This window comes from Carlito syrichta, unplaced genomic scaffold (genome assembly GCF_000164805.1).
Source record: "Carlito syrichta isolate Samal-C Ts95f unplaced genomic scaffold, Tarsius_syrichta-2.0.1 Scaffold305332, whole genome shotgun sequence".
In the NCBI taxonomy this organism is placed as follows: Eukaryota; Metazoa; Chordata; class Mammalia; order Primates; family Tarsiidae; genus Carlito; species Carlito syrichta.
In genome coordinates, this window is record NW_007249428.1 from 265,697 (window position 1) to 291,664 (window position 25,968).

Genomic DNA, 25,968 nt, shown 5'->3' on the forward strand with positions numbered 1-25,968 from the left:
ATGCCTAAAAAAGTCTTTTTAAGGGTTCTCTCGTTAGCTCAGAGTCAGGTCTACAGTATCTGATTACTGTATCTTTATAACACACACACACATACACACTCGCACACACGTGTACATATATACATACACATATACAGTTACACAATCTATAATTTTTAACCAAATTTCAATTGCATTGGCTTTTTAAAATAATTATATTTGGCACTGCCAATCATCTCTATGTTATGTTGAATTTCAGTATTTTAAAATTTTATTTTTTGCTTATATATTTTTCTTCCCCTTGCTGTTTTATAAAATTTGCCTCTTTATTCAGATTGATAATTAGCTAATGCATTCTTTGTTCTCTTTTTTATTTTATCCATTTAAGATTGTATGTTTTAATACTATAAGAAAGGGATTGAGAGTAGAGGGATACTGCCGGGGTGGAGGTGGAGGTAGGGACACAATATCAAATAGCATACCTGATCTCAAACCAGGCAAAGTGGGGACCATAGGGAGGCCCAAACCTTACCTGTATGATGAACACTTGTATACCAAATCCTGAATTGTACCCCACATCTTTAAAATTAAAAAAAAATTAAAAATAAACTACAAAAAAAGATGGTATGTTTTGTTTTAAACTTATGGTACAATTTTTAACAGCTTTATTGAGCTATAACTGACATGAAATAGACTTCAAGTTTAAGAAATATGGTTTTATGTTTGGACATATGTACACGCCCATGAAACCATCACTACAATGAACATAATAAATGCATCCATTACCCCAAAATGTTTTCTCATGCCCTTTTATAATCCCTTCTTTCTGACTATACCCACTTCCATTTAATAAACCTGATTTTTTAAAAAAGACACAAGACAAAATCTCAGGTACTCGGCTGAGGTGGGAGGATCACTTGAGCCCAGGAGGTCGCGGTTGCAGTGAACTGCGATCACGCCACTGCACTCCAGCCTGGGCGACAAATAAATACATAAATAAATAAAATAAGAATTTTAAAAGCGAATTATTCATATCATCGACTCCTTTGCTTATAGTCGATTTCCGATTCATCCCTCCACGTCCAGGGCGTCAACCCAAGATTTAATCAAGACCTGGAATTCCTCCTCGCAGTCACGTGGATGGAGAGCAGTCCCATCCGTCAGGTTCTGTCCACAGATAGCAGCACGAATTTCCCAGAAATAAACAAATTTCTTCCCAAGACCGCAGAGGCTCTTGGGAAATGCAGTCGCCCTCCCATTACGACACCAGCACAGGACCACTAGAACACTTTTTTTCCGGTCCCTTCTGCGCATGTGTAGCTCCGCCGGCTTTCGTCATCTTTGTTTTGGAAGCTTCGTGTTTGCCAACTGCTCCGAAGTTCTGACCCTGTATTCTGCGTTCCTGAAGGTTGGAGCGAGGGTGAAAGAGGAACCCGCGAGTTTCGGGAGGCCCGGGGGGAGAGGACGGGGCCTCTGACGTGGTGGGAGCAGAATCGTGGGCAGACTTGACGCGAGAGGGCCTGACATGCAAGTTGCCAGCCGCGAACCTGGACCCGGGCTGGGGAAGGGGCGACTCAGGCTGTGCTGCCCACGGTCGCTTCGTCGGACGCGACGCTGTCAGGACGACTGGCGTGGGCTTCCAGGGCACAGCAGCTGGTGAGCCCAAGATGGAGCCGAGACCGGGGCGGTGGGGTCTGCAGACAGGGCGAGCCTGGGATGCCTGGATGTGAGGTCACGTCTCCGCTCGGCCGCTGGAGCCCTCGGCACTCCCTTACACGCCTTTCTGGGCACCCATATGTTAGATGAGCGCACAAGTAAGACCCGTGAAGTGACCCAGAGTCCCAGATAAGCAATGGTAATGTGTGTATAGACCTAGTCTCCCTGTGTGGCGGTGTATTTGTGGGGTTCCTTGGTGTCTGTTCAGCAAGCGAAGTTCCTGGTCCCCTTCCGCACTGCCTAGCCTGCCTAGCACTGCTGGGCCGAGTTTACTGAAGTTTTTTCGAGGCTCGTGTTTAGCGACAGTGATTTCTACGGGAGAGTTTGGGGTCCTGTTTACTTTGGAATCCAGTGGGTGTTACAGAGTAGCTGAAGGAGGGCGCCCTGTGATTAGGAATCCCACATGAAAGAACACCCCTGTGGCCTGAACCCTCTCAACAGCGCTTCAGAGCAGAGGGAAGAGAACGACTGGATGCTACTGGAAAGGTGGGAACAACTCTCAGGAGGGAGAGGCCAGTTGGGCTGAGAAGGATCCTCAATGACCTAGGAAATGTTTCTTCTTGAAGGTGTGGTCTGGGGGTAGGGACACCCTGTCACCTGAAGAGGATTTATCTACTGTGCTCTGTAAATTCACTCCCTTTCCTTCAGTTTTTTCTCATCGGTTCTTTCCAGAATCAGCTCTCTCAAACTTAGTCTCTCACCAAATTTCGTATCTAGAGATAATGCTCCCTCCATTCAGAGGTTCGTTTTGGTAATTGAGGAAAGATTTGTCTAGGTATTGTTGCTTTTGAAAAAGGTTGAAAAGAATTGGATTTGAAGAGATAAGTGATTTGCCAAGGTTTACGTTACAAGGTTTACCATAGATGTCAGGTATCCTGACTTTTTGACTAGTATTGTTCATTTTGCCACAGTTAACTCAAAACAAAGTGTTTATGTCTAAGATTCCTTTTGTGACACTGAATCCAACTTAGAACCAGTAATGCTTTAAAATGCCTCGTCTTAAGCCTATCCATTTGTATTACCAAAGCTTTCCATAACTTATGTGACCTCAAAGGGTTTATAATATGAATGTTTTTCACTTAATATCAGTAATCTCTAAACATCATAAATTCTGCAGGAAAATAAGAGAAGCCTATTTTACATTATTTTAAGTTGGCATATCAGCAGCACACTTCTACAATCCAATAAAACGTAAATAAAATACAAAACATTTTCCACATAGAATTAAGAGACTCATGAGGTTTTAAAAAAAACTTTCAACATTGTCTAAATATCCGGACAATTGTTGTTTTGTTTGGTTCATATGTCTTCAACCATGCTGAAGTCCATATACTTGACTTTTATTTTGCTTTTTCAAAACATCTACATACTTTTGCATATAAAAATTTTTTTTTTAATTTTACACTTTTCATTTTTTATATTTAGAGACAGGGTCTTCCTTTGTTGCCCAGACTGGGCTGCAGTGGCGTGATGATAGCTCACTGCAGCCTCGACCTCCTAGGTTCAAGTAATCCATCCACTGCAGCCTCCTTGAGTAACTGAGACTGCAAGTGTGTGCCAGCTTGAAGTTTTAATAGTTGTTTTGTCATGTATCTGAAGACTGTTAATTCCAATCCCTAATTTTTAACAGCATTGAGATTCCCATAGGCTTAGATGTAATGTGTAGCCTTTCCTTTGTTGTATATCAACAAAAATTTATAGGCTCAAAAAAGTACCCTTTAATTTGATGGTCTTCCTATGAATTAGTATTTGCGCCGGGCTCAGTTGAGAAATTCCTTTGATGGTGTTATTTTAGGACCACAAATGAGGTGTTAATCACCTGTTTTGAGTGAGGCTGGTTGATTTAAGATGGTTTCACTTACATGTCTTGGTGGTTCATGCTGGCTCCTGATTAGGCTCTGTGTCTCCAATAGTTCTTTACAGTATGACTATGTCCATGAGGCAAGCAACAGCGGACAAGTACCTTTTAGCCTATGTTTCTATCACATTTACTAATGTGCTCTTTATCAAAGCAAGTCAAATGGTAAAGCTCATATTATTTTTCTAGGGGACTGTGTGGGGGTTGGATATATGGAGGCAAGTCATTTGACATTGTTACTGGAATTGTGTACCAGTATACATGATGTACATTTTCCCCCTATATAATTATAGGAGGGAAATGTTGGATAGTAACATGCATACTTTCCATGAAATTGAGCTGTGTAAAAGGAAGAGCTTGTAATGTGGAACACACATGGAGTCTTTTCATACTAATAGGAGAATAATTCATATAGCCCAAATGTACTTCCATAACACAAATCTTAGTTAATAAGACATAATGTTTGCTTTTTTTATTTAAATTTCTGTGAAGAGCATTAATTGCTTCTAAGTCAGTTGGTAATATATATTTTTATTAACCCAATGGCAAATTATATGTCTGCTCTCTACTCATTAATGTAGTTGTGGCTTTATCTTCATTGGGGTCTTTGTTGCCCTTTCTTGCATAAGGGACTTTTCTTCTACAGAGAGGTGTTTATGTTTTTGGTCTTTTCCAGCTAAAGTGTATTTTGAGCAGGAGAAACCAGGACCATGCCAAACGAGCTCTCTCAGAATTCCACGCCTTCTACCTTCTGCCCTCTTTCTCAACTATGCTTCCAGAGTTCTCTATGTGTCTTCAAGGGAAAATTAATGAGTCTCTGGTGAGTTGTTAATTTTTTTGACTAGACTCAGTGGCTCATATGTTTTATTCCAGCACTTTGGGAGGCCGAGGCAAGAGGATTGCCTGAGCCCAGAAGTCTTAAGAGCAGGCTGGGCAACATGGTGATACTATGTCTGTGTCTCTACAATAAATAAAAATAAATTAGCCAGGTGTGGTGGCACATGCCTGTAGTCCCAGCTACTTGGGAGGCTAAGGCAGAAAGATTGCCTGAGCCCAGCAGGTCAAGGCTGGGTAGCCATGATCGTGCCACTGCACTCCATCCTGGGTGAAAGAGTAAGACTTCTGACTGAAAAAGAAAATAATTATTCCTTTGTTTTGCCTTTTTTTTGCATTATATTTTATGGGCTTTATAGGCTACAATAAGTAAAATGGAAAAGTAGGAATAAGTAAAACTCAGCTTCAGGAAAATGTATAATGTGAAGTTGACATGTTGAAGTAGGGAGATTATAAGACCTTAGACTCATCTAAGTTGATTATAAGTTTGTCTTTGGTCTTTACGATGCCCTGACTAAAATGCAGACACATCTGTCACATGATTGCAATGGAACTTGAGAACAGAGCATGCTAAATTCTCACGGGACATGATGACTTGGGATAACCATGCCTGAAACACCATCTTCATTGCTCACTTTAATGATGTAGTGGAAATTTTTTCACTGCTTATCTGGAAATAAACACTGTGTCATTCAGCCATGGAGATGGTTACCTAGTGCTGAAGCAAAACTCACATAAGAAAGTGTACCTGGAGTTACTAAAATAAGGTGGTCTCACTCAGCTTTTGGAAGAGTGTACTTGATTCACAGATAAAACGTAGAATTTCTGGAGGATTGAGGTGACCACATGTCCTCAAGTAACCCTTCATACATTCCTCTCAACTTGCTTATATGTATAGGTTGTGCCACAAAGTATTCAAAATTCTATTTTCTGGCAAATATTTCCAGTGCTCATTTGCATTTTAACCCACTTAACATACTCTTGGTTAATTGCTTCAAAAGCTCACCATTAACAAAGTTGTAATTAAATCTTATGACTACCCTCTAGTCTTTGCCTTAATTGAATCTTCTGCCATATTTTAAACTATTTTCCATAATCTCCAATATGGAAAAATCTCCTTTGTTTCTGTCACCGTCTGTCCAACAGTTTCATCTCTGTTTTCTCTGAATTCTTCTATCATCTGCTACCTAACATGGCTTATCCAGGTGCTCCATGGAGGACCTGTACTTTTCACTCTGCAGTGCTTCCTGACTGACCTGGCCCTTTGCGATTTGCATTCCTATTTCTCTGGCTTGTAGCTTTTGCCCAGGCTTTTGAGTGTAGGTTCACCTCTGTTGAACCACTGTATCTATATACAGTGCCAGTATAGGGGGAGAAGCCATTGGTGCTCACAAACAAATATGTAACTTTCCTACAGTGATGATGTCATTTTTGGCAAAACCTAAAGGGTTCTTATGCTCAGGGATGAATTTCAGTGTTTTCAGAGCTGTGGGTCTATTTAACACATGATATTCTCAGGAGTCCACAGGGAGAAAACATTTAAGAGTTAATGAGATGTTTGAACAAGAGTCAGTAAAAAGATATGCAAAGAATAAAAGCATAAGCACAGCTTTTTATAATTTGTACATATTTCTAATATATATATGCTCATGACTGTTGGTAGTGTTTTTAATAAACACTTGTGTGTACTTCAGATAGACCTGTCATGTTTCAAACTCTCGAAGACTGTACTAATTCTTTTCTTTCAGCTGCCCACATAATGAGTAGGGAAAAATGGGTGTCATGATTATGTTTATGGACTAGAACTGTAGATAGTACTGTAGTCAGTAAGCCAGGCATGGTGACTCACGCCTATAATTTCAATACTTTCGGAGGCCAAGGGGAAGATTGCTTGAGCCCTGGAGTTTGAGGCCACGGTGAGCCTTGTCATGCCATTGCGCTTCAGCCAGGATAACAAAGTGAGACCCTGACTCAAAAAAAAAAAAAGAAAAGAAAAAAAAAACGACAGTAATTAAAACATTATAAATATTACTGATCATTTTAAATTTGCAATTATGCTTCAAGATCTAGCATAGAATGTGAAGTGTGCTTTATTTCTAACATTCAGTCTAAGTGTGAACAGTCCGTGTTTTTCAAAATATGGTACTACCTGGGGTCTCTAAAGACTTCTAAGGCATTCTAATTATTTGCTTCAAAGCAAAGTACCACAGAACTTACTGGCTTAAAACAGGAATTTGTATTACATGTCACCATTTTGTCAGTCATTACACTGGACTGGGCAGTGTGATCTGCCACATGATGTCTCTTCTGTCAGGTAGAAGAACACTTATGTCTAGGGACATTGGACAGGCATTCTGCTCTCTCTTTGTGGCCAGCTTGAACTTCCATCCAATCTCGCAGTCTCAGGATGATGGTCAGATTTGTCCCGCTTCTTCCAGAGCAGGTGTCTAGGAGGCCCAGGCAGAAGCATGAGGCTTCTGTGGTATACCCTCAGAAGTCCCAGTGCATCTCTTCCACCATACTCTCTTAGTCAAGCTCATCATGAGTCCAGCCCTGATTCAAAGGGGGGCAGTTAGACCCCACCTCTCAATAAGAAAAATAGTAAGATCTGTAGCAATCTTTAATAAACCACAGTTTTCCCTCTAGTTACAAGTTATTCCGTTTCTACACATACAAAATATACTTTACCTCTTTGAAAAGCACCAGAATTCTTTTCCTGTGATGGTACTGACTGAAAGCCCAATGAAGTTAGGCCTTGGTAGGCTGTTGTGTGCCCCCTCCACACGTGCCCAGCATGCAGCAGACTGGAATGAACACGGTGGGCACTTCCCTTTAGACGGGGTTAGTAGGGGCACCCTGCAGGCACTGGTCTGAGCAGTTAATAATTCCTATCACTTGCTTCCACTGTTTGATTTAGACCCAGTCCTAGTGTCTGGGAGAGATGTTTCCTGCCTCTCCATTCTGCCCTTTGGGCTCCTGCCATTCTCTTAGTTGATATTCTTGTTCTTTAAAAAAAAAAAAAAAAAAAGTAGACCCTCCTGGGCAACTTGGCGAGACCTCATCTCTACAATAAAATCAAAAACCTAGCCGGTCATGGTAGCGCGCACCTGTAGTTCCAGCTGCTCAGAAGGCTGAGGCGGAAGGATCGCTGGAGCCCAGCAGGTCGAGGCTGTGGTGGCCGAGAGCAGCCACTGCACTCCAGTCTGGGTGACAGAGACTCCAACTCAAAAAAAAAAAAAAAAAGTGGCAAAGTTTTTCCACGTTTCTTGCTTATAGTAATTTGTATATCCAAAGACCTTTTTTTCATATTTTCTGACTTCAACCTTTGCATACAGGAAACGATTCAATGTAATCACTTCTTTAAAAAGTGTAGGCTTTCTTTGCCAATATCTATTAGACACAAACCACCCCACATACTTTCAGAGATAGGCCCTTTGATCTGTGGCCTCCCTTTCTCTCCAAGGCTGCTATGGGACAACCCTAAAAGGTTTATTGTTTAGGACTACACTAAGGCCCTAAAAAGTAGAAAATCTTTTTGTTATTTTATGTTGTTCACAAAAATACTTGCTGGTTTTGATCTTTGTAGTGATGTCATTTATTGCTCTTAAAAGCTTGTGCTGGGAACAACTGGGGATAAGAAACAGTTTTATTTCAAACCCAACAAATTATAGCTTCTTTCAGTTTTCTCTAAATTCTGTTTGAAAAGTGAACATTTTCCTTTAATTCATCTTACTCCTTTTGTGTTTTCTGGAAGGCAGAGAGACAGGCCAGGTAGCACTTTCTACATTCTTAGAATTCTCCTTAAATGTCCCTGAGATGGTGATTGTAGTGTTATGGTATCTATTTATATATTGGTTTTTTTTCATGGTTCCTGACTCATAACTTCCACAACCCTTGCTGCAGTCTTTGGTTACAGTATTGGGGCACTGCAGGTCTCAGAAACAATGTTTCCCACCTTCTGTCCTCCTTTCACCTGTGCCAAGTTAGGACTCTGACCTTTCCCTTCCTTTTGATTGTGGTCTTAAGACTTTCCCCAGAGAGAATCTCTCCCTATGCATTGGGGAAAGGAATGTTGACATCATGAAACTTCCATAGAAACCCAGGAGAACTGGGCTTAGGGAGGTTCCTGAGAGCCAAACCTGGGAGGCTCCTGCCCTTCCCCATACCTGCCTTACATATCTCTTCATCTGCATCCTTTGTGATGTCCTTTATAATAAACTGGTAAACGGGTTACCCTGCCTTCTGTGAACTGTTCCAGTAAACTATTTGAACCTAAAGAGGGGGATCATGGGAACCCCAACTTGAAGCTGGTCTGTCAAGTTCTGGAGGCCTAGGCATGCAACTGGTAGTGGGGGGGCAGTCTTGGGGATGAGCCCTCACACTGTGGAGTCTGACAGTATCTCCAGGTAAATGGTGTTAGACTCGAACTGGAGAATGCCCAGCTGGTGTCTAATTGGTGGTGGGCAAATCCCCCATAGCTTGGTCATAGAAGCCTTCTTCTGTGTTGGTTTTTGTGGTGTGAGAGCAGAGGGAAAACACTGCTGGGTAGTTTTTTCTAAATCAGTGAACTACCCTTTCAGTTTTCCATGTTCTAGGCAGCAGCATGGGCAGGAGTGTTGCCAACAGTTCTCCAGTTTCCAGTGAAATATTTCTCACTATCCTTTATGTCCTCAGCAAGAATCTTGATGCCCTCTAACTTGTATGAACAGCAGATATGTAAACTAACGTGATTGAGCATGCAGTTGAAAGTTCACAACTTGAAGTTTTGTATGTAGGGGACTTACTATAAATCAGAGTTAAGTCTTGAGACTTATTTTATGGCCCTACATATGGTCTGTTTTGGTGAGTGCTCCACATTGTACTTCATAAATGTCACTTAGATCAAGATTTTATCATTTAGTCTGGTGTCCCATCAGTTACTTTTTGAGGAAACTTTAGGGCTTTCTACATATAAGATCATGTCTTTGAACAGAGGTAATTTTACATCTTTGCAATTCAGATGGCTTTCATTTTGTTTTTTGTCTAATTGCTCTGCCTGGGACATCCAGTACCTGGTGAATAGAAGTAACAAGAGCAGCCATCCTTATCTTGTTTCTGATCTTAGAGGAAAATGTTTAGTCTTTCAGCGTTCAGTATGTTAGCTGTGGATTGATTATATGGCTTTTATTTATTTATTTATTTATTCATTTATTTATTTTTTTGAGTTGGAGTCTCACTCTGTCGCCCAGACTGGAGTGCAGTGGCCGCTCCTGGCCACTATAGCCCCGACCTGCTGGGCTCCGGCGATCCTTCCGCCTCAGCCTATATGGCTTTTATTATGATGAGGTTGTTTTCATCTAATCCTAGTTTTTTAAGTGTTTTTATTTTGAAAGGTGGTTATCTATCTTTGATATCAGGGTAATCCTGAACTGATATGGTTGGTTTACAGGTGTGCCCTCATCTTTAATTTCCAAGAACAACTGGAGGAAAATTGGTGTTAAATGTTTGGTAGAATTCTCCAGTGAAATCATCTCAGTCTGGAATGTTTTTGGTGGGAGATTTTTGATTACTGATTCAGTCTTCCTACTGGTTACAGTTCTGTTCAATATTTTTATTTCTTCCTGACTCAGTGTGGTATCTTGTTTGTTTTTAGGAATTTATCATTTTCATCTAGAGTGTCTAATTTGGGGCATACAATTACATATATTATTCTTTTAGAATCCTTTATATTTCTGTTGCATCAGATGTAATATCACCTCTTTCATTATTTTAGTATTGGAAAAATACTTTTATTAATCTAGCTAAAAATTTATCCTCTAATTTTTATTATTCCTTCTGCTTAGTCTTTTTTTTTTTCTAGTTTCTTGAAATATAAAGTTTGGTTGTTTTGACCTTTTTTTTTTTAATGCAAGCAACTACAGGTATAAGTTTTCCTCTTAGCACCGGTTTTGCTGCATCCTGTGAGTTTTAGTATTTTTTACTTTTGTTTACGTGTGTCTAATTTTTTTTCAGTGTGATTTTGTCTTTAATAAAGGTGATTAATGAAACACAGAATCTTATTTTATTTTTTGTAATAGAGTAGTGCCCCCTTGTCTGTGGTTCCAGTTACTTACAGTCAACTGTGGTCTACAAACATTAAATGGAAAATTTCAGGAAAAAGCAATCTATGTTTTAAACTGTAGGACATTTCTGAGTAGTGTGATGAAATCTTGACCCAACCTATTACATCCAACTGGAACTGAATCATCCCTTTGTCAAGCATACCCACTTTTTATATGCTACTCACCTGTTAGTTATTTAGTAGCCATCTCGGTTATCAAACTGATGGTCTTGTTATTGGAGTAACGCTCATTTTACTTAATAATGGCCTCAAAGGACAAGAGGAGTGATGCAGTGACGCTGGCAATTTGGATATGCCAAAGAAGCTGTAAAGTATTTTCTTTAAGCCTTATTTCACATCATCACAGGAAGGACAAGATGAATATTGTACAATTCGATATTTTGAGAGAAAAATAGACCACATTCACATAACTTTTATTACATTATGTTATAACTGTTCTGTTTTACTTTCAGTTACTGTTGTTAATCTCTTTGATTCCTAATCTATAAATTAAACTTTATCATAGGTACACATATGTGCTTTGGGATGTTGAGACAGGAAGATTGCTTGGGGCCAGGAGTTGGAGACTAGCCTAGGCACATAGTAAGACTCTGTCTCTACAGAAAATAAAATTAGCTGGGCATGGTGGCACCTGTAGTCTTAACTACTTAAGAAACTGAGGTGGAGGATCTCTTGAACCCATAATTTTGAGACTGTAGTGAAGTCTGATTGTGCCACTGCATTGCAGTCTGGGCGACAGGGCAAGACCCTGTCTTTAGAAAAACAAAAAAGAGACTGGGCCAGGTGGTTCATGCCTGTAATCCCAGCACTTTGAGAGGTGGAGGCGAGAGGACTGCCTGAGTCCAGGAGTTCAAGACCAGCCTTGGCAACTTGGCAAGACCTTGTCTCTACAATAAAAAAAACTAGGTGGGTGTGGTGGCACATACCTGTGGTTCCAGCCACTTGGAAAGTTGAGGCAGAAGGATCACCTGAGTCCAGGAGGTTGAGACTGTGGAGACCATGAGCATGCCACTGCACTCCAGCCTGGGTGACAGAGTGAGACTCAGACTCAAAAAAAGAAAAATAAATAAAAAGCATAGTATACACAGGATTTGGTAATTTATGTAGTTTCAGGCATCCACTGGCTCACCACAGACTCAGCTTCCTGGGCTCAGGTAGTCTTTTGTCTTAGCCTCCTAGGTAGCTGGGAGTGCAGGTGCATGCCACCATGCCTGGCTAACTTCTTAGTTTTTTTGGAGAGACAAGGTCTCACTATGTTGCCTAGTCTGGTCTTAGACTCCTGGGCTTAAGCAGTTCTTCTGCCTCAGCCTCTCAAAGTGCTGAGCCACAGTGCCTGGCCTGAAGATTAGTTTTAAGAGGTGATGTTTTGGACTATTGAGTTTTTCATACCTGGGGGGCAGGACTTATATATAATTTTTTTTAATAATTGAAATATGATTGACATACAAAAGTTGTACATACTTATTTTATATGTCTTAATGAGATGGAAGATAAATAAATACCCATGGAACTATTACCACAAACAATGCCATAAACAACCATCACCTGTTAAAGTTTCTTCCCTTGCCCTCCTTTTTTGTGATAAGACCATTTCACTTGAGATTCTACCTTCTTAACAAATTTTTAAGAGTATAATGCAGTGTGCTTTCTATACCTACCACTTATTAATGTTGCACAATGGAAATTTTTGTACCCTTTGGCCAACACTTCCCTGATTCACCTTTCCCTCATCTCCTAGTAACCACTATTCTACTGTGCTTCTAGGAGTTTGACTACTATGATTTCTATATAAATGGGATTATCTAATACTTTTTTGTGTCTGCTTATTTCACTTAACATAATGTCCTCCAGTTATGTCCATGTTCTCACAAATGCCATGATTTCTCTAGCTTCTCAAGGTAAAATATATTGCATATATTGACCACATTTTATCCATTCTTCTGTTGATGGCCATTCAAGTTGTTTCTGTGCTTTGGCCTTTGTGAATAATGCTGCAGTGAACATAGGAAGGAAGATCATCTCCTGGAGATCTTGATGTCAATTCTTTTGGATATATATTCATGCTATGGTCTGAATTCGTTCCTCAAAGTTCGTGTGTTGGAAACATCTCCAATGTAACAATGTTGAGAGGTAGGACTTTTAAGAGGTTATTATGGGCAGAAATTAGGAGCATTCCCCCTGAGAACAGGAACTAGACAAGGATGCCCATTCTCACCCCTCCTGTTCAACATAGTATTAGAAGTCCTATCTAGAGCAATCAGGCAAGAGAAGGAAATCAGAGTTATCCAAACAGGTGAAGAGTAAGTTGAGCTGTTCTTCTTTGCAGACAGTATGATCCTATGTCTTGAAAATCCTAGGGAATCTGTCAGAAACATCCTTGTACTGATAATCAACTTTGTTAAAGTCTCAGGGTACAAAATTAATGTGCAAAAGATAGTTGCATTTCTGTATACTAGCAAGAAGCAGGCAGAGTGCCAAATAAAAAGCACAATCCTTTTCACAACAGCCACAAAAAAAAAAATACCTTGGCATCTACCTAACCAGAGAAGTGAAGGCCTTTACAATGAGAACTGCAAAAGACTGCTCAAAGAAAAGCATTCCATGCTCATGGAAGAATCAGTATTGTCAGGGTGTCCATTGTATCCAAGGCAACCTACAGATTCCATGCAATGTCCATTAAATTACCAACATCATTTTTCTCAGAACTGGAAACAATACAGAAATTCACTTGGAAAGAAAAAAAGTACAAATAGCAAAAAGAACAAAGCAGGAGGTATCACACTTCCAGACTTTAAACTTACTACAAGGCTACAGTAACCAAAACAGCTTGGTACTGGTACAAGACACATAGACCAGTGGAACAAGACAGAGATTATGGAAACAAAATCTTGGTCTGTCAACCAACTCATCTTTGACAAAGCCACCAGTAACAACCACTAGGGAAAGGAGAACATATTTAGCAAATGGCACTGGGAAAACTGACTGACCACATGCAGAAGAATGAAACACGACCCTTACCTATTGCCATACAAAAAAATCAATTCTAATTGGACAAAGACCTAAATGTAGGTCTTTCATTTCAAACTATATGAAACCTAGGAAAATGTAGGGAACTCTCTTATGCACATTGGAGTAGGCAACCAGTTCTTGATCAAATCCCAAAAGCGAGTCCCATAAAAGATAAGATAGACAAGTGGAACCTCATCAAACTGAAAAACTTTTCGCAACAAAAGAAACTATCAAGAGAGTGGGGAGACAGCCTACAGAATGGAAAAAATATTTGCTAACTATATATCTGACAAAGGCCTAACATCCAGGATCTACAAAGAACTCAAATGAACTTAAAGGAAAAAAAAAAACAATCGTATTAAAAAGTGGGCAGCAAGCTGCATGGAAGGTGAAGGTGGCGGCGGCCAGGGTGGGGGTCCTGGAAGCCCAGTGGCTGCAAAGGGTGACCTGGAGCATGGCGCCACTGGGTGCACAGACAGCCTCCCACATGACCAAGGACATGCTCTGGGGTCCCTATCCCAAGACCTCGGAGGAATGAGCCACCACTGCCAAGAAATACAACATGCACATGGAAGACTACTAGCCTAACCTGGATGATGGCATGGGGTACAGTGACTACCCGAAGCTCCCTTACTGCTCCCAGCAGGAGAGGGATTCGTGGTGTAACTGGGACCACTCAGACCTGAGGATTAACTGGGGTGAACCAATACAAGGCACCTAGACGTGTATATCAGGAACCATGTGGACATGTCCCCCACACCTGTTTCTTGGAACGTCATGTTTAAGCAGCTCCTTGGCTTCATGGCCTTCATGGTGTTCATGTTCTTGGTGGGGGAGAATTACCCCTCCTACTATCTCATGGGGCCAATGCAGTGCCCTTACAATGATCTGTACCTGGAGTGCAGCAGTGATCCTACCAAAGCACTGGAGCCAGTGGTTCACTATGAAATCTGAGAGGCTTTGCGGGCTTCTGTGCCCTCTAACTGGGACCTCCCATTACTAGAAATCAAAGTGTAAAGAAATCTCTAATAAAACTTAGAGCTGGGGGCGGGGAAAGCAGGCAAAGGACATGAATAGACACATCTCAAAAGATGACATACGAGCAGCCAACAGACACATTAAAAAAAAATGCTCAGCCTCACTAATCATCAGAGAAGTGCAAATCAAAACCACAATGAGATACCACCTAACTCCAGTAAGGATGACCCTAATCAATAAGTCAAAAACAACAGATGCTGGCGAGGGTGTGGAGAAAAGGGAATGCTTCTATACTGTTGGTGGGAATTCAAGCTAGTTCAATTTCTATGAAAAGCATTGTGATTCCTAAAAGAACTAACAACTGACCTTCCATACAATCCAGCAATACCTCTCCTGGGAATATACATGGAGGGACATAAATCATTCTACAAAAGACACCTGCATATGCATGTTTATAGCTGCACTCTTCACAATAGCAAAGATACAGAACCAACCCTACTACCTATCAACAGTGAACTGAATAAAGAAAATTTGGTACATGTACACAATGGAGAATTATGCAGCCATAAAGAAGAGCAAAATTATGGAATTTGCAGCAAGTTGGATGGGGTTGGAGATCATCATACTTAATGATCTATCACAGAGACAAAGAACTGAGTACCAAATGTTCTCACTCATAAGTGGAACCTGAACATTAATCACATTAGCAAAAGGATGGGATTGGCAGTTGATGAATATTGCCAGGGAAGGGAGAGGTAGGGGTACGTAACATCACAAAGTACCTGACCCTGAACCAGGGGGAGTGACCAGTTTGAGGTCTAAACTTCACCTGTACACAGCCTGCTTATGTAGCTAATCCTGACTTGTACCACACATATCTAAAATAAAATAAAAATAAACAGATTATTAGGTCATAAAAGCTCTGCCCTAATGAATGGATTAATGCCAGTGTTACAAGAGTAGTTTTTGATTAAAGGAGAGTTTGACCCCTTCTTGTCTCTCTGTGATATTCTTTTACCCTTCTGCCTCACATGAAATAACACAAGAAAGTCTTCAGCTTTCTTCTCAATCTGTAACTTCCTAGGATCCAAAACGCTTAACCAAATAAATTTCTGTCATTATAAATTACCAAGTCTGTAGTATTGTGTTATAGCAGCAGAACGTGGGCTAAAGGAACCCAAAAATGGGATTGTTAGATCATATGGTAGTTCTGGTTTAATTAATTCAGAAACCTTCAACTGTTTTTCATAGTTGTACCAGTTTACATTCCTGCGGTGTACAAGGATTCCCTTTTCTCTACTTCCTTGCTAACACTTCTATCTAGTATCTCTGATATCCATCCTACCAGGTTTGAAGTGTTATACTAGTTTTGATTTGCATTTCCCTGATGATTAGTGATCTTGAGAACCTTTTCGTGTACCTGTTGGTCCTTCGTAGTCTTTGGAGAAATGACTGTTCTCTTTTTTTTTAACCTAATTTTAATTGTTATTTCTGGTTGTTGAGGGGCTTTTGGGAGGAGCCCCTTGTATATTTGGGGTATATATTTGACTTGTTTTGTGGCCTAACTTGTATATCTTGAAGAATGTTCTGTGTGCACTGATAACATATCCACTGCTGGTCACTTTTAGTTACCATTAGCATAGAATATCTTTTTCCATCTTTCCACTTTTAAACTATGTGCATCCTTGAATTTGAAGTGAGTCTCTGTAGACAGGATATCGTTGGATTCTGGTTTTTAATCCACTTGGACAATGTGCATCTCTTGACTGGAGATAGTTAATGTATTTAATTTAAAATAATGCTGATAGGAAGTGCTAAGGATAACTGTTGCTGTTTGTTCATTGTTTTCTGTGTCTTTATTCTTCTCTGTAATTTTTGTGCTGATTTTTTGTTGTTGTTAGTAATACTTTGATTTCTCATTTCCTATTGTATATACTCTGTAGATATTTTCTTTGTGATTACCAGAGGCATTATCTAAAACTTCTAAAATGATAATAAACTGTTTGGAACCAATACAAAATCTGTCCCCTTTTACAACTTTGCCACTCCCTTTGTTATTAATGTCCTATGTTTTAGCTTTATACGTTGTATGCCCATTAACAGATTTATAGGATTTGTTTTGTTTTGTCTTTTAAATTTTACACACAAATAAGGAGTGAATTTATCAAAATTACAATAATGCAAATTTCTATATTTGTGTATTATTCTTTTTTTTTTTTTGAGTTGGAGTCTCACTCGGTCACCCAGACAGGAGTGCAGTGGCCGCTTCTGGCCACTGCAGCCTCGACCTGCTGGGCTCCGGCGATCCTTCCACCTCGGCCTTCCAAGTAGCCGGAATTACAGGCATAGGCTACCATGCCCAGCTGATTTTTTGATTTATTGTAGAGATGAGGTCTCGCTGCCCAGGCGGGTCTCGAACCCGCGGGCTCAGGCAATCCACTCACCACAGCCTCCCAAAGGCGTGGGATTACAGGCTGAACCATCGAGCCCGGCTTGTGTATTATTCTTTACCAGAGAACTTTATATTTTCATATGGCTTCTTGTTGCTATTTAGCATGCTCTATTTCAGCTTGGAGGACTACCTTTAGCTTTTCTTATGGAGCAGTTCTCATGGGTAATGAACCCCTCAGCTCTTGTTTATCTAGGAAAGACTTAACATGTCCTTTGTGTTTGAAGGACATTTGTGCTAGTGCGGTATTTTTGCTTTTTTTTTTTTTTTTCTTTCAGCACTTCATTCCTTTGCCTTCTAGCCTGCAGGTTTTCTGCTGAGCTATCTACTGATCATTTCATTACAGAAAGCCTTTTATACATGAGAAGTCACTTTTCTCTTGATGCTTTCAAGTTTCTCTCTTTATCTGTAACTTTCAACTATTGGATTCGTCTTAGATGGTTGTCCTTTGGTTTAGCCTGTTTTGAGTTTTTTGAGCTTCTTGAATGTGTGTCTGTTTCTGTCCTCAAATATTGGAAATTTTAAGCTATTTCTTCAGATACAGTGTTTACTCTTTTCTCTCTTTTCTGTCTTTCACCCTCTTGAACTACCATAATGTATCTCTTGGTCCACTTGACAGGGTTTTATAAGTCCTTTAAATTCTACTCAATTATCTCCATTCTTTTTGTTTGTGTTCCTCTTACTAGACCAGGTGTTGAACCTATTTAGTGTATTTTTCCTTTACTTGTGATATTTTTCAGCTTCAGACTTTGTTCTTTTTTATACTTTCTATTTGTTAATAGTCTTTTTCTTATTTCATTAGTTTATCTGTTCTTCTTTAGGTCATTAAATATAATTAAAGAAAGTTATACATTTCATTGTGGACACTTTCTAGAGACTTATTTTCTTCCCTGGGCCATGTTTCCCTGCTTTTTTTGTATGCCCTATGATCTGTTTCTCTTTGAGGTTTTGGAAAAACAGCCACTTCTCTCAGGTTATAGATTCTGGGACCTCTCATACCTAACCTTTTCAAGGGATGTGTCTAATGCACAGAAGGACTTGCCTCTGTCTTCAGTGATCTGTAACCTCACATCCAAAGTACAATGCTCTTCTCATCAGCAGTGTGAGACTTGGAATACAGAAACTTATCCCTTAAGCAGCCCCTGATTAATACAGATGTTAGATGCTTGTTCTCTTCTTTTCTTTTCATCCTTAAGGTGGAGCCAAAAATTGGGAAGTTGCCCTTCAAATCAGTCCTTGCTTACTGCAGATATGAGAGGGGCGTGGGCAAGAAAAATGCCAGGACTTTATGCTGTTTTGGGCAAGTTTTTTTCTTGGGTAGTCATTAGCATGGGTGCTGCAACGTTTTAACTTGTCTCTAGATTTCTGACTTAACTTTTTTTGGTTCCCAGATTGCTGTAAACTCTTGCCTTCGTCAAGATTTAACGGTCTGAAACGTCTTAGTCCACCATTGTGCTGATATTATTCCCTAATCTGTTGCCTTCTCAGTTAAATCTTTTTGCAGTAATTTTTAGTGGTTTTTGGGAGGGGTTACAATATGAATTCTTAATTTCTTTTAGCCTACTTACAACTGGTATTAAACTATTTCTCACAAAACATAGGAGGCTTTCAATACCGAAGCTACATTTACGACCCCTATTTGTCGTACTGCTTTTATAATTTAAGTATAGACTTACATGCTTTAGCTACATAAATTATGAATCCCCTATATGATTCTATAATTTCTGTTTTAAACAAGTGTGTCTAGTTTATAGAAATTTAGGGAGAGAGAGAGAGAGAAAGTCCTTTGTATTTGGCCACTCATTTATCATTTTCAGAGCCCCTGATTCTTTTTTGTAGATGCAATTTACTGTCTGGTGTCATTTTCTTTCTTTCTGGAGATTTTTTTTGGCATTTTTATAATGTAGTTCTGTTGGTGATGACACATTTCAATTTTTCTGACATGAAAATGTAGTTCACCTTCACGAGGATAGTTTCACTGGATATAGAATTGTGAGAATATTTTCTATCAGTAACTTAAAGATATCATTGCCTTTTATATGATGAGACTTTAGGCATCATGCATATGAGGTTGAATAGCACCAACCCATGAGCTGTATTTTGTCTGTCTGATTTCAAGATTCTTCCTTTGTCTTTGTTTTTCAATAGTTTCACTTTGGTGGGCCTATTGTACTTTTAGATGTATCTACCCTGATGAGAGGTCACTTGGCTTTGTGGCTCTGCACACATAATTTTTACAGGATTTGGGAAGATTTTTAGCCCTTGTCTGAAATTATATTGCATGATGTTGCATTCTTTTCCTCTCTGGAATTCCAGTTACACATAATGTGGTGCACTTTTTATATTTTTCTAGAGGTTTCAGGCACTGTTCTTTTTTCTTTCTTTATTTCATGGATATTATAAAATCAAGTTCCTTGACTTTCTTTGGTCATTTTCAATCTGCTGTTTAACCCAACCACTGGAATGTTTCATTTTAGTTGCCATACTTTACAACTCTAGTATTTATATTTGGCTCTTTTTAAATATTTTATTTTAATTTTGTACTAATAGTCCCCATCTATAATACATTACTGTATATCTTTTTAAATGTACTTGAACATATTTATGAATGGCTTGACAATTTTGCCTGCTAGTTGAAGCATTTGGGTCACTGGCAGGATGGATTAGTTTTAGGTGACTTTATTCTTCATTTCTGAGTATGAGCCAGTGTTCCTGTTCCTTCATACAGCTAGTGATTCCGAATTGTATCTTGAATATTATGAATCATATCTTGCTTGTATTGAGAACCTGTTATATTTCCCTGATGTGTGGTGCTATCCTAAAAAGTGCTTTAAATATATTTTTAGAAGTCACTCTTTCTGACAGTATTTAAAATGTTGCATCTCTGGTGGCAAACCTGAAAACTATCACACATTTCCCTAGTTTTCATACCTCCACACCCACCCCTACCCCTTTTATCCTTTAACTTTTCTTTAACATTCCTTTTTTTTTTGGTAAATACACTTGCTTTTGTCCCAAACACAAAGCACTGACAATACTCTTTGGTGAACAAGGAGATCCCAAAATAGTCCAAGCCTACAACTTTGCTCCCAACATGTAGCACAGGCGAAATGACAGGGGAGCCAATCAGTGGCCCTTACTGATGCAGCCAGATGCTCCTGAGAGTCCACTACTGTTTAAGGATTTGTTGATATAATCCTGAAGAAAACTAGAACAGATTTTGCAAACAAGTATCAGAGAATAAGTCTTTGATTGATAATTTTTCTATTTATTTCTGCCAAGGCAACTGAAAACACAAAAGCCTTTTCATCAGTGAAGTTAGCCTGGATATCAGTTTCCTTTTCCTGTTTCTCTCTTTCTTCCTCATGTTTTTTGGCAGATGCACCTTTAGGTCTTCCTCTTCCTCATCTGATATGAGCTGAATGACTGTTACTTCAATACCTTTTCCTGTTTTCTAAATCTTTATTTACTATAGCATTTATCTTCCCTCTCCTAACTCTCTCTGTTTGCCTCCTCCTGGCCTCATTCTTGTTTTCTGTAGAAGGTGGTGATTTCTCTTGAGTGTTTTGCATTTAAAAGTTTTCTGCTGGGCAACCCCTTTGGGTCTTCTCCCACTGTGGGAACTCTTCTATCCTCTCAATAAATCCTGCTTCCTCAACAACAACAACAAAAAGTTTTCCACTAATAAATATATAACTACAAGGACATGATTTACATGCAACAGGAACCTGTTGATCACACTTGGGGCACAATTTGATGGCCATCTTCACTTTCTTGGTTGCAGACATGCTCTTCTTACTCGGTGGCAGCTGCCAAAATCTTTTCTTTTGTTTTTTTTTTAAGCAGGATTTATTGAGAGGACAGAAAAGCTCCCACAGTGGGTGGGGACCGGAGGGCGTTGCCCATCTGTTATTTCTCATAGCTTGTAGCGGGTGCTGTTTTATTTGTCATTCTATGATCTTTCTCATATGTATGTTTTGACATAGGCAGCAGTTTTGGTTCTTGTGACACGTGGATGATGACTTAAGAAATATGCCATTACAGGGATTCACAGTGTCATTTGAGAATGTGTCTGTGGGCTTCAGCTGGGAGGAATGGCAGTACCTGGACAATGCCCAGAGGACCCTGTACAGGGATGTGGTGCTGGAGACCTACAGCAGTCTGGTGTCCTTTGGTGAGCAAAACTGCCCACTAACTCCTAGAAGCAACACTTTATTCCTTGTTTGTAAATATAAGAACCATTTATAAGGTTTCATGCCATTTAGGTGTAAGATTCCAATCCATGTCACCCCTTTATAATGAAGGGTTTATATTGGCTGTTTCATCGCATGAATCCTAATGCAAAGTTTTGTCTTTCTTCAAAGGACCTGTCTTTGTTTGGCAAAGTCCTACATTTTTTTCCCATTAATAGGACATTGCATTATGAAACCTGAAGTGATCTTAAAGCTGGAGCAAGGAGCAGAGCCATGGATGATAGAAGAGCTGCCAAAACTGATACTACCAGGTTAGTCAGTGTATGCTGGGTAGAGAGGTTTGGAAAAGTAGATGCCAGTGAATGTTTGCAGTGTGGACCTGTTTTGACCAACTTTTTCCATGGTTATAGATCTAAAGGATAGCTGGTATGTATGCCTCAAACCATATGCGTTATAGCATCAAACCATATGCGTTATATCATCTACAAAGAGGGCTCCTGTACCTGTATCTTCACCTTTCATATTGCTCAATATTTATTTACCCCAAGTCTAATTCCTATCTTCCTATTCTTAGGGATTTTGTTTGGGGGAGTGATATTTACTTTCTCAATATTCTCAATTATCTCTTATTTCATTCTCATAGACTTTTTTTAAAAACTGACATTTACTCACATTTACTCATTTATTCTTTCAGTACATCTTAATTGAGCAAGTTTTGTGCATGATAATTTTATAATTGTAACAGCAGTGATTAAACTCCTTGTTTATAGCATTTATATTCAAATAAGTGAGAAACAAGAAAATAATAAATATTAAGTAGTTGAATAAGAGCCATGAGATATTTAACCAGAGTGAGAAAGAGAAAAATATGGGATATGGTAATTTCAAAAGGATGGTGGGGAAAAGGTCATTTGTGGGGATTATTAATTTCTTACTTGGGCATAGCTTCAGTTTTAGTTAACTTGTTTCCAATGGTGACACATAATACATAGACACATAATACATAACTTCAGTTTTAGTTGCCTCCAGTGTTGACACATAATACATACATAATCTATATTGACATCACCATTGGAGATACAAATTTATAAGAAGGCTTAAAGCTGGTTTTTAAAGTTTTACTTAAAAGTTCACATAGGACGTTGGTAAGAAAATGAGAAAAGAAGTACAGGGCTGAACCTTGTCTGTCACATTAGAAATCATGAAATTGAGGAGGGCCTAGCATAGTAACATGTAGATGGATGGTCCTGGACTTGCGGGGAGGACCAGGAGATTCTTGGTCTTGAGACCAAGGTAACCAAGAGTTTCAGGGTAAAGGGCTTAGATTTCTTTTTTAGAGCAGAAAAGGTAGCCCTTTCCTTTTCTCTGTTGAAATCAGTCTTAAACTACAAAGAAAATGGGAAATATACAGGAGACTGTATTCTGTATAAAACTAAGAATTTCCCACCTATAGAATGAAAGCTTTCAGAAGCAGTGACTTGTCAACCAGCAGTGCATGCACAAGAAATTAGGGGTAGACCACAGGGATTGTTTGTTTCAGCAGTGGTGAGAAATACACTTTCCTGGACTGGAGCTTTCTGTGCCTGTTATGGTTCTCTGAAGCAGAGGGTCAGGTTAAATTAGTTATTTGCGTGAAGCTATCTTCATAGAGTGTGTGAAGAAGAGATTTTGTATTTTAAAATTCCCCAGATGCCTGTAATTTTCTAATGAAGAGTGAAAACTAAAGAAAGATGTTTAGATCCAGTCTCTAAGCCTTATTTCTACTTACTAGACAGACAATGACCCTCCAAGTCTGTAAGAAGAAGTATCATATACTTTAAAAACCGGTATTCTGTAAACTTTTATGCTGCTGAGGTAGGATGAAGCTCCTTTACATAAACATTCCCTAAGAAATGCATGTGTGTGCTTCATGGATATGTTAATTTTTTTCTCATTTCAGATGTCGGGATAGTTGATGACTTAATTGAGAGGAACCAACAAAGTCACAGTAGATAATTTGTGGCAAGTTGCACTTACCAACAGCAACACATCAACTAAGGAAAGAGTTCAATTACAAAAATATGTAATTTGAGTACAAACCATATCTCAGACATCAATGTAAATAGTGGAAATGATTCAGCGATGAGGCCTGAGTTGTTTAATGTATATCAAAATATGATTTTCCCAGTAATCCTGATGAGATGAAGAGTGGAGAAAATTTTGATGCCTGTAGTTTAACTGGGACGTTCCTCAAACTTGAGCAGTTTAGACAGCATCACAGGATTCAAACTGTGCAGCAGCATCTCGTCTGTAGTGAAAAAGAGCAAGTCTTTAACAGGGAGGCAGTGTTATTGACACGTAAGAGTGTTCTTGACACATAAGAGTGTTCTTGTGGGACAAGCTTCCTATACATGTAAAGAATATGGAAAAGCCTGTGATCAGTCAGCTCTTATTGCCCAAGTGATAACTCAGGTAGGTAGGAAAACTGTTGAATGTCAAGGATGTGGGAAAACCTTTCCAGAGAAGTCAAGAGTCAGCTCATTTCAGAGAACTTACACAGGGTTAAAACCCTGTATGTGTAAAGAATGTGGAAAAATCTTTCACCGAAAATCAAACCTCAGGAAGTATCAAGGTATTCTCAGAGTGGACAAACCTTGTGAATGTAATGAATGTGGAAAAACTTTTCGCTACAAGTCACAGCTCAGGCTGCATCAGTATAGTCACACAGGGAAAAACCCTATAAATGTAATGAATGTGGGAAAGCCTTTGTCTGGAAGTTATCTCTAAGGAAACATCAGCATGTTCATACTGTTCAGAAACTCTATGAATGTAATTATTGTGGAAAATTTTTTTCCTGAAAGGCAAACCTTAGGATGTATCAGGGTATTCACATAGGGGGAAAACACTATGAATGTAATGAATGTGGAAAAGCCTTTGCTTGGAAGTCAAGCTTAAAAAGCCATCAGGGTATTCACACAAGGCAGAAAGTCTATGAATGTAATGAATGTGGAAAGATTTTCTGCCAAAATTCACTCCTCAAAGAGCATCAGCATACTCACACAGGGAAAACCCTATAAATGTAATGATTGTGGGAAAAGCTTTTGCCTCGAAGTCAACATTCAGGATGCATCACCATGTTCACACTGGGCAAAAACCCTATGAATGTAATTACTGTGGAAAAAATTTTTCCCAGAAGGCATACTTTGGGATGCATCAGAATATTCACACAGAGGGAAAGCACTATAAATGTAATGAATGTGGAAAAACCTTTGTTTGGAAGTCAAGCTTAAAAAGCCACCAAGGTATTAACAGAGGGCAGAGAGCCTATGAATGTAATGTGTGTGGCAAAGTCTTCCAGTGGACGTCCGGACTCAATACACATCAAAGAATTCACACTGGGGAGAGACCCTATGAATGTAGTGAATGTGGAAAAACATTCTGCCGGAATTCATACCTCAAGGAGCATCAGGATACTCACATAGAGGGAAAACCTTATAAATGTAATGATTGTGGAAAAGCTTTTACCTCGAAGTCAACACTTAGGAAGCATGGGCATATTCACACAGGGTAGAAAACCTGTGAATGTACTGTGTGGGGGGAAAATCTACCAGAAGTCAGGACTCACTGCACATCGAAGGATTCATATTAGAGAGAAGCACAATGGATGTAACAAGCAGAAAAACCTTTGCTTGGAAGCCAAACTTCATAAATCATCAGTGTAATTTACACTGTCAAAAAACCTTTGAATGTAATATGTGTTAGAAAATTTATGGAAAGTAAGACCTCACTACACATGAAATACACACTGGGGAGAAACTCTATAAATGTGATGAAAGTGGAATAACTTCAGAACTCACCCCTCAGTTCACATCAAACAACTCACCCCAGTGAGAAGCCCTATGAATAATGTGGAAGAAATGTGGAAAAAACTTTCACTGGAAGTTACATCTCAGTTGACATCAGAGAACATACATGGGGGGAGTAAAACCTATGAGTGTGAGAAAGCATTCTACCTTATGTTATTTGTCACTAGACACAGAGAACTCTCAAGTATAAAACTGTGAATGTAATGAATGTGGAAAAACCTTGTCAGAAGTCACAACTTAGCAAGAAGTCACAGTGGGGAGAAATCAGATACTGTTTTCCAAACATCATTCCTTTTACTCTGGAACACACAACCTGCATTTCTTAGTCTCCCGTTTTTGTGGTCAGGACTATGCTCAGGACTAAGCTGAGATTTTTGTAGGGAAGTATGGACAAGTGATAAACTTCCAGACATAGCAACAAAAAACTGATTCACCATGATTTCTGATGCCTTGAGATCAGATGACCCTCCGGGTGACCTTGGGAGTCTTCAGTTGGACCTGGTCACTGTGCTTTATAACAGAATAAATTAATTGAAGAGAGTAGTGATCTTCCCACCTTGACCCCATGTTACCTCCTCCTACTTTAAATAAGCAACCAATAAATACCTGATCTATCAAACCATTGTGTTTGTGATCTGCTTAGTTCACAACACAAATCCGCTGTAGCTAATTTACTTTAAAGACTTCCTGAGGGAAATTCTCTGCCTTTCTATATAAAAATAAATTCACACAGGAGAGAACTTTGTGTTGTCACGTTTAGCAGTAAGTTTGCTTATTTAAAAACCAAAAGCCAGGCTCGGTGGCTCAGCCTGTAATCCCACACCTTTGGGAGGCTGACGTGAGTGGATTACCTGAGCCCGCAGGTTTGAGACCCACCTGGGCAGTGAGACCTCATCTCTACAATAAATCAAAAAATCAACCGGGTGTGGTAGCACATGCTTGTAATTCCGGCTACTCGGAAGGCTGAGGCGGAAGGATCGCCGGAGCCCAGCAGGTCGAGGCTGCGG

At 39.5% G+C, this 25,968-nt stretch overlaps 1 long non-coding RNA gene and 1 pseudogene across 1 annotated transcript; one reads left to right on the plus strand and one right to left on the minus strand.

Annotated features, from left to right (window-relative positions):
• Positions 1–1,429: 1,429 nt before the first annotated feature.
• On the plus strand, positions 1,430–25,580 carry LOC103263928. The gene is made up of 4 exons (XR_002482172.1): positions 1,430–1,635; positions 4,230–4,373; positions 21,288–21,427; positions 23,056–25,580. It is a non-coding gene; the product is annotated as an uncharacterized LOC103263928 (long non-coding RNA).
• LOC103263927 lies at positions 20,157–20,711 on the minus strand (annotated as a pseudogene).
• Positions 25,581–25,968: the final 388 nt, after the last annotated feature.